This window comes from Triticum urartu, chromosome 3 (genome assembly GCF_003073215.2).
Source record: "Triticum urartu cultivar G1812 chromosome 3, Tu2.1, whole genome shotgun sequence".
Lineage (NCBI taxonomy): Eukaryota > Viridiplantae > Streptophyta > Magnoliopsida > Poales > Poaceae > Triticum > Triticum urartu.
In genome coordinates this window covers 98,214,304-98,225,959 of record NC_053024.1, presented here as the reverse complement: position 1 = coordinate 98,225,959, position 11,656 = coordinate 98,214,304, and the positions used below count along the sequence as shown (strand labels likewise).

The following is an 11,656-nucleotide window of genomic DNA, read 5'->3' as shown; positions in this document are numbered from 1 at the left end:
TGTACTACACCAAAATAAAAAGCAGCCGGTTGCCTCGAATCAAATAAAATAAGCTGCACATAAACATGAGCATAACAGTTAGAATGGACATTTGAATAATGAAATAGTAGTCATTTTGTGTGTATGGCAATTACCTTTATGGTTCTTGGTTCTTGTTAGGGCACATATGACTATCTTGGAAGCCAACCTGCTTACACGCCTTGCACATGCGAGGCTTTTTGGGTCCTGCTTAGTGCTTACACGCCTTACATACCTTTCTTATTTTGCTTCCCACCTCCATCCTTATTTTGCTTCCCTTCTCCACCCTTGTCTAAGTGCCCCTTAATTCTTTTGCATCTTCCCTTTGTGTGGACATCAGTTGGTGGATGGATTTCAACTTCACTAGGCATAGTACAACCAATGTATGCCTCGAATTCATCTTGTCTACTAGAGTTATTGGCAGCAACCCTTTCAGATAAATTGTTACGGCTTTCCTCTGTATACTGGTTGATCTATGGCTTTCTCTTGCCTTGTGTTTTTTTTAAAGAATTGCTATGCTTGACAATAACAATGAAACTAATAGGCATGGAGCAGCCAAAGCATTCTTTTGACCGGCTGCACACTGCTCATGGTAGACAAAGCATGTGCGTCTTCTGTAGCATGCTCACATTTTAACAAAAATTAGTTAGTTAATTAGTGACAACCAATTTGCTACTCATCATTCATATGCTGGTAGTAAACTATGGTCCCTACAATTCTAGGTTAATGCTCCATCTGCTGGCTTACCTGTACATCACTACGAAAAGGCAAAGGCATGTCCCGCGACAGAATTGCGGAGGGCAGCGGAGACGAAGACGAGTTGTCTGAAGGGCCAGTCACGGCTGCCGGAGGGTGAGCCACGATCAACCCAGGCGGGAGGGGCGTCATGGCAAGAGACACAGCCAGCGGAGGGAGTGTCGCGCTTGGCGAAGGGAGGAGAGTCGCGACGGGCGGAGGGCCGGTCGCGGCCGGCTGAGGGCAGGCGCTAGGCGCCGGGCAAGGGTTTATCACGGCGGCGCTCAAGACGATGGAAACGATCTGATCTCAGCAGCACGAGGAGTCAAGTTCCTATTCAACTGGTGGTGAATACAGAGAGGGGGTTATTTGCTAAATTGTGTTTAAGTGGATTACTAGCATTCCCACGTTTGATCCAGGACGTCCACCATGGATCCAACAGTGCATGATAGGAATTTTCAGATTTTCATTGAACAGTCATTTTCACCGAATACTTCGCCTACTTGGGCATGCCTGTGAGCTATACAAACCTGAAAAACTCTGATTGGGAGTTCATTGTGAGCAAGTACCTAAGAAGATTCGAGGCCCGGATAGGTAATGCGGCCTCGATGGGTGGGAGACATACCCTGTTAGATTCTGTGGTTACACAAATCTCTCTGTATCATATGTCGACGTGGCTTATGAATAAAACTTTTATTGAGAGATAGGATAAACACAGAAGGAGATTCTTCTGGCAAGGATGTAATAAAAAAAAGAGATACTACCTTGTGAGGTGGAGTAGAATTTGTAGATCCAAGGATAAAGGAGGTTTGGGTATTAAGGACCTGCGGAAACAAAACATTAGCCTGATGGTCAAATGGTGGTGGAAACTTGAAACACAAAAAGGGCTCTGGTAGGATATTGTCCGGGCTAGATACCTTCGCAACAAAACTGTTGCGGATGTTACTGCCAGATTCTCTGACTCACCTTGCTGGAAATCACTGCTCAAAGTAAAAAATGTATATATGTTGGGCAGAAAAATAGAAACAAAAATAAGGGACATCACTAGGCTGTGGAAAGACTCGATTAATGGGTCTCTTGCTCTTCAGGAACAGTTCCCTCAGTTGTTTGATATCTGCAATTTTCCGAATTGTACTGTGAACAAGTTGGCTGGCAACAATGCCAGCTTTTTCTTTAGACGCAGGCTTACCCCTGATCTGCTTAAGCAGTGGAAAGCGTTGCGATCTACCATCAATAACATCCCTCTTGCTAAAAGTGGAGATGGTGGCAAAGTCTCCTGGGGACTTAACCAGAACGACAAGTTTTCTACCAAATCTGTGTACAAACTGTTGGAAAAACCCCTCCCTGGGTGTAACTATAAGTGGATATGGAAAGCAAAAATTCCTCTCAAGATCAAAATCTTTTTATGGCAGTTATCTCAAGACGCAGTACTCACAAGACAAGTGATGAGGGAAAAAAGTGGCCAGGGAATCCTCGTTGCTCTTTCTGCAGGGAGGTAGAAACCTCTAACCACTTTTTTTCACTTGCCCCGTTGCTAGGGTGGTTTGCAGGGCCGGCCCTGGGGGTATGGCGGCGGGGCGACGGCCCAGGGCCCAGGTGAGGAGGGGGGCCCATGACAAAGTATATATCTATATTATAGCCCAGCAAAAAATAGGTAAAAAAATACAAAAGAACTCGAGAAAATAAATAAGATGGGCTAGGCCCATCAGATAGCTAGCAAGCCATCGCTGATCGATTAACGAACGCGAAGTCACGAAGTGACACCGTGACTCACGCCAGTTGGCAGACAGACGACTGCTCGTTTTCCTTTTCCTTCGTAGGTTAGGTTCGTCAGGCGCCGTGACGCCCGTCGGCCTCCTCGCTCCGTCGCTCGGCGCTTTGCCGTGTCATCCTCGCCTCGCCTGCCGCTGGCCCGCTGCCCGCTGGAGCTGCACGCGCGGCATGCCGCACGACAGTCCAGCAACCCAGCGGCCCGGCCATCCGGCATCCGGCAAGGTGGCACCGCGGCAATACGTATACAAGTATACATCCGACTGGCGACTACAAGTCTTGAAGTCAGCAACGCGGCCATTCCCAATCCCTAAAGTACGTTTGAATGTTTCCATCCATGTTTCTCAGTTCCTGTCCATCCCCCAAACCCTAATTTGACAATTTCAATACTTTATTTATTCTTTATTTAGTATTTAATTACGTATTCAACTATACATCCATGATCCATCCTCCAATTTCAGTATGCATGAAGTTTTAAATTTTCTAATTCAATCAATCATTTTTTTGTCATTCTATGTACATGTCTAGGGTTTCAATCATCCGATGTATAAATTCCTAATTCTTTGTATCCTCTTTTGATCTTTTCTTCATGATTTTAGGACATTAGCCTGCCATGTTACCTAAGAAGAAGCAATTGTCAGGTGCTGAAACAAGAAGAAAAAAGAAAGAAAGTGATCCGAAAATTCTACCATTGAAGGATTCTTTGAATAAGTTCTTTACATCTTCAAGCAATGTTGATGTCATTGAAGAACAGGGGCAAGAAACTACTCCCGAAGAAACCTTTTTTGAAGCACTAAAGTATTATTGTTGTCGATGGAGTCAGTCTAATTTGGTTCTTATTTGAGGTAATTAATCATGTCATGTTAGTTTCATTTTGTGATTTTTTAGTATTATTGTTGTTGATGGAATCAGTTCGAATTTGGTTATTATTGTTCTTGATGAAGTCATTTGAATTATTATAGTCAAATTTTAAATTAAAGATGTGTGACTAAAAGTTACTTTTAATAAATCATATATATAACACACACATACATATATATGGTCTTAGGACTTAGACATAGGGGCCCATGTTGTCGAGTTCGCCTAGGGCCTCCCAAAACATAGGGCCGGCCCTGGTGGTTTGGAGATCTATTGAGGTGGTGCTGGGCACTGATATGTGCCCTAACAACTATTGGCAATATTTTGTCTGGTGCAGTAAATTTCTTCGTGGCAAAGAAACCTTTTATATTGTGGGCTTAGCTGCTACTTGTTGGGCCATCTGGTTGGCGCGTAATCGAGCCACCTTTGAGAAAAAACAGATTAAGACTCCTTTTGAGATTGTTTTCTCTCTCTGTTCGTTTCTTTTGTACTAGACAGGTTTGCAGAAAGGAGAGGCGGCTGGAGAGCTTTGCGCAGGTGCAGAGATGATCAGGAATGACACGCTGCAGCTGATGAACCTATGTGACCTTGTCAAGCAAACGATCCAGACATGAAGACCAAGATGCGGCCTCGGCGTGGTGGAAAACTGGAGCTGGAGGCGATCCTCTCTGTCCTATCTCATCGTCTGATGCTTTTGTCTAGTCTTGCCAGTTCGGGCGATCCGATGTGTGGTTTGCTCTGTTTGGTCGTTCTTTGGTTGGCTGTAATAGACTTGATGTTAGTGTTACCAGGTTTTCGCCCCATGACATCCGTTTCGATGGCGGGCGGATGTGGTGGGTTTCCTGATAATGCTTGAACTCACTCAACCCTCTTTCCCTTCTCCTGTTATCTTGAACTGGTTTGTATTTCCGTTTTTAGTAATGGAAAAGGGGTAAAGCCTGGTTTAAAAAAAAATCTCGCGCACTTCAACTGGTCTGGAGGAGAACAGCGATGCGCGCGCCGGGCAGCATCTTATAACACAGCAGGTTTATTTACTCCGTTGGGTCTTCAGTCCATCGAATTGCCTGAACCGACTCAGATCGGATGACTATATGTACCCGGCCAGGTCTCATCTCTACTCTGAAGACCCCTCGTTGGGCTCCGGTCTTTGCATCAGGTTTTCTTGCATCAACAAACAACTGAGCCATACCGGACTCTGCATCATAACCGGAGAGAGAGACAGAAGTCGTTAAGGAAACCAGAAGGTAAGGTCCATCGTCGATAAAGGGATCAGCTGGGACAGGCGCACGTACGTACCCCCATCAACCATCGTCGCTTCTCTCTAGCTATCTTTGCCATGGCCACGGCCAACAACTCCCCGGCCGTCGTTAATAACCATGGCCACATCCTACCCGCGACGTCGTCCAGATCCTCCACGGAGAGCTTCACCGCCGCCCACGATTTCGAGGTGGCCAGTTACCCGCTGCTCGACGGCTTGGGCGTCGGCAAGTACATCAGCTCCTGCGTCTTCAGCGTCGGTGGCTACGACTGGACTATCCAATTCTCCCCAGATGGTTCATCGGTCAACTGTGCCGGTAACACTTCAGCCTTTTTGTATTGTGTCAACCAACAGGAAGGTGTGAGGGCTAAGTTCACCTTGAACATGCTGAAAAAAGAGCGCAAAGTGCTAACAAGACACGGTTCGTTGAACCACACCTTCTCTCCGCCAACTTATGATTTTGGTTATCGTAAATTCGTCGAGAAATCAAGGCTGCTGAAATCATCGTCGTCCAAGGCAAACAATGGCTACTTCATTATACGGTGTGTTCTTACCGTGATAAGAGAACCACGGACCGAGGTCAAGAGGAACATTCTTGTGGTTCCGCAGCCAAACCTGCAAGACCATCTCCATCAGATGTGGAAGGAAGGACAAGGAGCAGATGTGACATTCAGTGTATCTGGCCAGTTGTTCAGCGCCCACAGATACTTGTTAGCTGCACGGTCTCCGGTCTTCAAGGCGGAGCTCTTGGGCCTATGAAGGAGAGCGCGGCAGAGAGCATCAAGATCTACGACGTCGAGCCACCAATCTTCGAGGCGCTTCTTCACTTCATATACACGGATTCCCTCCAAGATGATGGAGACAACAAAGATGAAACTGAAAAAATGCAGCACTTGCTAGTTGCGGCGGATCGATATGGATTGGAGAGGCTAAGAATTATGTGCGAAGACAGGCTGTGTGATAGCATTGAGGTGGAAACAGTTGCGACCATGCTGGTTCTGGCGGAGCAGCACCATTGCGGCGATCTCAAAAAAGCCTGCATTGAGTTCATGACCTCACAAAACAGGCTAGGAAATATCGTGGCAACGGATGGATTCAAGCATCTGATGGCAAGCTGCCCTTTGCTCACGAAGGATATTTTAGACAAGGTGTCCTGTGTCTTGAGTGGAAAGTCTTGTTTGTCTAGAAATTAAATGATCATGTCACCAGTATGTAGTACTCCATCCATTCCATAATGTAGTGCTTCCTCTATCTACGTGCTTTAACTTTGACCGTAAATTTAACTACCAAGACCGATTGCGGCGTGAGCAAAAATTACATCAATGAATTCGTATTCGAAAGAAGTTTTCAATTATATAATTTTTTCTCCCGCCACAGTTGGTCTTGTTGGTTAAATTTAGGGTCAAAGTTGGACCTCGGGAAGCGCGGGCGCACTATATTTTGGAATGGAGGGAGTACTAAGTAGATGATTATACCGATTTTCAGATTTCAATCATTGTGTTCGCTTATCTACATTTCAACTTTAGCTAGAATCATGTTATTGTTCTCCCTTTCTTGGTATATAAGTATAATCACTTCAATATATGACACGTTTGCACGAGCGGAAGGCACCTACCGCTAGGGTTTTCAGTGCCTCCCGCCGGCGCCGGCGCCGGTCTGCCTCGACTTCGCTAGCCTTAGGGCCATGGAGGCGCAGTGGATCTCGGGCCTTGCCGGCGGGAGGGTTCCGTTTTTGGATTTTTTTTAAGTTTTGATAGGGTTTGTCCTACTCAGATGGATGAGATGGTGGCGGCTCTCTGAAGATGAAATAAGGTTCTCCTCGCCTAGCCCCCGTCCCGGCGGTGTTTGTGGCATCATCGGAGGACGTGTGGAGGTCTGTCTCCGGCAGATCTCATGGGATTCGGTCGACGTTTTGCTTTCGATGGATCCACATGGATCTAGTCTTCGTTCGTCTATATTCATGTGTCTACAGGTTGGATCCTTTCAATCTACACTTCTTTTCATCAGCGGCGATTCCTGTTCTGGTGCGCTGATCCTGTAGGGCCTACTTCCCAACTGCCTACTACAACAAGCTTTGCCCGACTCCGTGATGGAGGGGTGATGACGGCGGTGCGCCTTCGGCTTGCTTCAGTGCTTGTAGTCGTTGCTAGGTGGTCTATGGACCTGGATGTAATTTTTATTTCTGATGTTCTTTGTACTACCTTTACAGTTGATGAATAGATCAGGTGTTTTTCTCGCAAAAAAATATATAGTACGACAATACACACCAATATGCTCATGAAGGATATTGGAAAAGTGGTGGCTACACCCAAATTCATTGCTCCCATGATGAACGGTAAAATCAAATTTGAACAGCATCCCTGGGACACAGTTTAAATGCAGAAGGGGTGTTAGACATGGGGGGGGGGGGGGGGGGGCACTATCACCCCTTCTGTTTATTATGAATGATGCATGATGCAAATAACAGAGGAGTCATTACACCTCCATTCAGTTCCACCTCTTGTCCTGACTTTCCTGTACAGCAGTATGCAGATGGCACCTTGATTTTTATGCCTGCTTGCTCAGACCAACTCCAACAACTGCAGAGCCTAGTCCATCTATTTTCAAAGGCCTCGGGCCTCAAGGTTAACTATCAAAAATCCAGTTTGCTCCCAAACAATGTCTTTGAAGAAGCAGTGCAACATCTGTCTACTCTCGTGGGTTGTGCTATTGGAACCTTCCCTTTTATTTACTTAGGCACACCACTGGGCTTCAGTAAACTGAAAATGGAGTTCTTCATGTACATCATTGAGAGAATTCAAAAAAGACTGGCCATTTGCTCTCAATACTTAAGCTATGATGGCACGCCGCTCATGGTTAATGCAGTCCTCTCATCCTTGCCCATCTTCCTCATGAGTTGTCTCCTTCTCTATAAAGGTATCATTGATCAAAAAAACAAATATAGACGGCATCTTTTCTGGAGAGGCAAAGATTTGTAAAAAAGAACCCACCCCTTGCGGCTTGGGACATGATCTGCAAACCAAAGGATAAAGGAGGACTTAGAATTCTTAACCTACACACTTAGAACACGTGCTTGCTATGAAGATGATACACAAGTTCCTTAATCACTATGGTATTCCCTAGGTACATCTTATTTGGGAAGTTTACTATCAACAAGGAATACGACCTAGAAATCAAGTCGGTTTGAGATCGTCATCGCGACACGATACCACTTCTGGTGCTATTATATATACTGTTACCGACCGCGGCCAAAGACATGTCGAAAACATCCAGGGTTTTGCCTTATCTCGCAACTTGCATCGCTGCCGAAGTCTACTCCATCCAGAACGTTGTCATGCATGCATCGGCGTGCGGGAGAGCAGTTCTCCGAGGCCGTCGTCCTTGCGATCGTACTTGGGAGTGGACGAAATAGGTTTTTGAAAATCATCTATGAGGCTGCTCAAGTTCGTCATCACGGGTCGTCTTCCGTTCAAGTCGGGCAGCGCTACTCATCGTTGTCTATAACGCTATCGGCAACAGATCGCCGCCATCATCATCATTAACGACGTCGCTCCTGCAGCAGCTAACGAACAATACGCTCATCGTGATCTGTTCATGTATCTATTTGTAGTTGTTGTTACATATGCGATTTTGTTGTGCATGTTTTCCTGTTTGTTTAGTATGCTAGATTGTTGCTTGCTATTTTATGTTCTAGTTATGAATTATTTACTAGTTAATCATAAATTTGCCTAATATTTCAATAATTACAATTACTACTCTCAATCTCTCTGTTTCTTCAGTGTCTTATGCATGCAATGATCATGCCACATCACATTCCAACGGAAGACTGCATTGATAAAATGGGAACAAGCTTACTATTCGGTATACATGATGGTCCACTAGAAACGAGAAGGACAGTGGGGGCCTAGGCGTTGAGGGCCGAGATACAGAAGTGTGTGGAGAAGATGCTGATGGCGGACTGGGACGAGGATAATAGGACAAACAGAAATAAGTCGAGGCATGAGACCGATAACAATGTCTTCTATTGCAACGCACGGGCATTTGTGCTGATTTTTTTGAGGGGTTGGGCATTTTTGCTGATTTTTTTGCAGACAAAGGGCATTGTAGGTAAGAGAGTTTCAACCTTTTCCTTTCCCATTCCTCAAATGGAGTCATGGTCTTATGCTTTGTGGGAACTCGGTTTAGGACATGACACGCAGTCATTAGCGCCTCCCCCCACCATTCCTTGGATAGACCCGAAGTGTCTAACATGGTGTTAACCATATCAGTTAGAGTTCGGTTCTTTCTTTCGGCTACCCCATTTGACTGGGGTGAGTAGGGGGGCGTCCTCTCATGGATTATACCATGTTCCGCACACAACAGATCAAATTCATTGGAAAAATACTCTCCACCACGATCGGACCTATATAGTGCGGGCCGGGTAGGTCATGGGAATAAACCCCACGTCCAAGTCGTCACGATCCAAAAGAATCGAAAATGGTTCAGTAATTAACGCGTCCGTTAATTATTAATTAATGACTCATTAATTTTCTCGAGCAGCAAAAATATAGACAACGTGCATAGCTCTGTCCTTGGCTCGGCTCAATCCCGCAACCCGCGGCGCGCCGTGACGAGGCGTGGCGTGGCGAGGCGAGCGAGGAGGAGGAGCGCGCGTGTATGTCTTCTCTTCTCATGCTCATGCAAGTGAACTAGCATAGCAGATGAACAGATCACATCTAGGGCACATACTAGACACGTGAATTCTACCACGATCTCGAACAGGAAGGATAGAATCACATACGGTGCAGCGGGAGCAACACTGCCGGCGTTGACGTTGTCACCCATGTCGTCGAGGACGAGGTTGTCGAGGTCAGGGAAGATGTCATCGTTCGCTAAGTCGTCGCTGCCAGCACTCGCGCGAGTGCCCTCCCCAAAAACCTGATCGCCCCTTTCCCGTACAGGATCACGAGAGGTGGGGTTCCGGAGGCCTGCTGTCCCTTCTCCCGGTGCACGCCGAAAGGAGGGATGGAGAAGACTTGCTTGGCGGCGCAATGATCTGGAACGGTGGTGAGAAACCATACGAAGCGGGAGCGGCTAGGGTAGACATCTGCCTGACTATATAGTGCGGGCCGGGTAGGTCGTGGGTATAAACCCCACGTCCGAGTCGTCACAATCCAAAAGAATCAGAAATGGTTCAGTAATTAACGCGCCCGTTAATTATTAATTAATGACTCATTAATTTTCCCGAGCAACAAAAATATAGACAACGTGCATAGCTCTGTCCTCGGCTCGGCTCAATCCCGCAACCCGCGGCGCGTCGTGACGAGGCGTGGCGTGGCGAGGCGAGCGAGGAGGAGGAGCGCGTGTGTAGGTCTCCTCTTCTCATGCTCATACAAGTGGTAGAAGAGCTCACCTTATAAAGAGGTGCAACTCTCTCTCAACTTCCGGGGTGGGACTAAACTTTAGCCTCACTCACTCCACTCACATGTGTGCATGAATGGGCCAAGAGAATTTCAGAATTTTAGTTGGGCTTTGGGCCAAAGGCCTACTAGCAAAATTCCAACAATCCCCCACAAAGTCTCATTGGCACATCTCATCATTTAGTTCCAAAACATTGTTTATATACCGGTGCTTAGTGGAGACTGTGAAGTTGAACTTCCACTTAGAGATTTATGCTACACTAGATCACAACTTGAATAGTGGACTATGCCTTGAACTACAAGTTTTCTGCGAGACTAGTTTCACACAAATTCTTGACCGATACTGGGCTGCCGCAAGGCTTCCCCGCGGGTGGAGCGTATACGTCATACTCCAGGGCCTTTTCATGAATTTATTAGAGAACACCCAATTCTCACAGACTGCGACGTTAACAGTCAAATTCATATAGGTGTGTTCCTCAGAAGATGTTCTGCAGGACAACATCTCTGCTTACCCGAATAAGCCACTTGGAACACATTAAGATAAGTATCAACCTGCCATGCAGATCAGGAGAGTATTGCATCTTCACGGAGTGGGATAATTAATATAGGGATACTCTCCTCCCAGCTGACCAACAGCTTGTCTCCCACTTCTACTTCACGGGATCTCCGATCACATAGAGTGGGTTACCACTATGGACAACTCATGCGGTGGGTCTCAAACCCATCTCCATCGATGCATTATCTATCACATTACGTGATAGACCCTTTGTGAAGGGATCTGCCAAGTTTTTCGACGTTTGGATATAATCCAACGTAATAACTCCGGAGTTCCTCAATTTTCTGACAGATTTTAGTCTCCTCTTCACATGCCTTGAGGACTTCATATTGTCCTTAGAACTGTTTATCTTGACGATCACAGTTTGATTATCACAGTTCATCAGGATAGGGGGTATTGGTTTTTCAACCATAGGTAAGTCCATCAAGAGTTCACGAAGCCACTCTGCTTCAACAGTGGCAGTGTCTAATGCTGTGAGTTCTGCTTCCATAGTTGACCTCGTTAAGATGGTCTGCTTGCAAGACTTCCAGGAAACAGCGCCACCACCAAGTGTAAAAACATAACCACTTGTGGCCTTAATCTCATCAGCATCAGATATCCAGTTTGAGTCACTATAACCCTCCAGTACCCTTGGATACCCGGTGTAGTGAATCCCATAGCTCGCGGTGCCTTTCAAATAGCGCATAACTCTCTCAAGCGCATGCCAATGATCATCTCCCGGTTTTGACACAAACCGACTCAGCTTGCTCACAGCAAAAGAGATGTCAGGCCTCGTGGCACTCGCCAAATACATAAGCGAGCCAATAATCTGAGAATACCTCAGTTGATCTCTAGCAATCCGTCGATTCTTTCGAAGCAACACACTAGCATCATATGGAGTTGGAGAAGGCGTGTCAGTCGCTATACCCAAAACGACTCAAGACCTTTTCCACATAGTGAGACTGAAGCAGTGTGATCCCACCATTCTCATCTCTCAACAGCTTGATGTTTAAGATAACATCAGCTACTCCTAGATCCTTCATCTCAAAACAGCGAGATAAGAAATCCTTAACCTCCTTGATT

The 11,656-nt window shown here is 46.1% G+C and overlaps 1 pseudogene; it reads left to right on the top strand.

The window, feature by feature from the left end:
- The first annotated feature begins 4,717 nt into the window (after positions 1-4,717).
- On the top strand, positions 4,718-5,832 carry LOC125548069 (annotated as a pseudogene).
- The last annotated feature ends 5,824 nt before the right edge of the window (positions 5,833-11,656 follow it).